The following is a 1920-nucleotide window of genomic DNA, read 5'->3' as shown; positions in this document are numbered from 1 at the left end:
TGGAGATTACTTCCAGGCACAGCACGTCCTCTATGCAGACAAGTGAACTGTAGAAATTCATTACTACTCCATCAAGAAGCCCCCATAAGAGTGGTTAACCTGGACACAGACGTATTGAATTGAAAATCCACTGAGCATTTTACAAGAGTTCTGACCTGGATGGGGTAAACCTCAGTGCACTTCCTTTCTATTGCCTCATTATTACTGGATTGAAGAATTACTGCTTCTTGTTAGGAGGTTCACTTCATTTCCCATTACTCCCAACTTCATACTCAAAGCACTGAGAATATCAAGTGGAGTATATTGAAGTAGACTTCAGTTACTTTGCATCATTTCTGTATTCAATTTTTTAAATTCTTTCATAACCCTATTGAGTGTTTTTTAACTAAATTAACATGGCTTGAATGAACCTCCCTGCTCCTGTGGAAATCACATACAAGAATATGAGATTTCTTATTACACACAATCCAACCAATGCAACCTTAAACAAATTTATAGAGGAACTTAAGAAGTATGGTGTTACCACAATAGTGAGAGTATGTGAAGCAACCTATGACACTACTCTTGTGGAGAAAGAAGGCATCCATGTTCTTGATTGGCCTTTTGATGATGGTGCACTGTCGTCCAACCAAATTGTCGATGACTGGTTAAGTCTTGTAAAAATTAAGTTTCGTGAAGAACCTGGTTGTTGTATTGCTGTTCATTGTATTGCAGGCTTTGGGAGAGCTCCAGTGCTTGTTGCCCTGGCATTGATTGAAGGAGGAATAAAATATGAAGATGCAGTACAATTCATAAGACAAAAGCAGCGTGGAGCATTTAACAGCAAGCAACTTTTGTATTTGGAGAAGTATCGTCGTAAAATGCGGCTGCACTTCAAAGACTCCAATGGTTATAGAAACAACTGTTGCATTCAATAAAACTCGGGCGCCTGATGCTATTGCCTTGGAAGTGGAACTTAAGATGGGACCTAATTTGTCGTACATATTAGCCAACATGTTGGCGTGGTGAATAAGTCTGATGAAGCTTCCATAGGAGTATTGGAAAGCAGTTTTACCAGGCCACAAGCTTGACAGAATTTCAACCTCTATGTTTGGGTTATGATCAACCTGTTTTGACACTTAGCAAAAGATTCTTGCTGTTCACAATTTAAAATGTGCTTATCATTTGTACCAGTTGACCTTTCCTGAAATCATGTGGTATTGAGTTAATGTCCTTAAATCTATTTCCATGCCAGAATCTTACATAAGAATTAGGTGCCAAAATACCCAGCACAATACTTGTATATTTTTAGTATCATACAAAACCAAAATTCCAGGAACTAAGAACACTCTAGACCTTATGTGATTTATTCCTTCAGTCATTTCAAACATTGTAGGCCCTGTATGATTATTTGCCTGCTCTTTTTATGTTTACATCTCCCACATTCATACCAGTATACATCAGGTTTGCTTTTACCTATTGGTGTTTTTTGTTTTGTTTTGTTGTTTTCCTTTTACCAAGTCTTAAAGCAATTATTTTTATTTAATATCTTTCTATAAGTCTTATTTTTTTCTGTTATGGGAAACCTCCATTTTGAAAACCTAAGTTTTTACAGAAGCACATGTCTTTAAGTCTCCAGACAAAAAAAAAAAAAGCCTTACAGTTAATTTAATGTTTGAACTTTGAGGTGCAACTTAACAGGGAGGGCCTGAAAAAAAAGAATGGGAGGGGGCTATTAAATATTTTTAGTAAAATGTTGCCTTTGTCTCATGCAGAACCTGTAGAATATATGCTCTTTAATTTAGTAAATATTTTTTAAAAGGTAGAGATGCTCTGTTATTGTAGGTAAAACAATTCTTAATCATAAAGTTTCTGAAATTCTTGTAATTTTTTTCATAATTATCAGAAGTTGTTTACTTTTTGTTTGAAGTGTGATTTTTT

At 35.5% G+C, this 1920-nt stretch overlaps 1 pseudogene; it reads left to right on the top strand.

The window, feature by feature from the left end:
• Positions 1-395: 395 nt before the first annotated feature.
• On the top strand, positions 396-917 carry LOC113175557 (protein tyrosine phosphatase type IVA 1 pseudogene; annotated as a pseudogene).
• The last annotated feature ends 1003 nt before the right edge of the window (positions 918-1920 follow it).

Source organism: Urocitellus parryii, chromosome 2 (assembly GCF_045843805.1).
Source record: "Urocitellus parryii isolate mUroPar1 chromosome 2, mUroPar1.hap1, whole genome shotgun sequence".
In the NCBI taxonomy this organism is placed as follows: Eukaryota; Metazoa; Chordata; class Mammalia; order Rodentia; family Sciuridae; genus Urocitellus; species Urocitellus parryii.
This window is presented reverse-complemented; position numbering and strand designations above follow the sequence as displayed.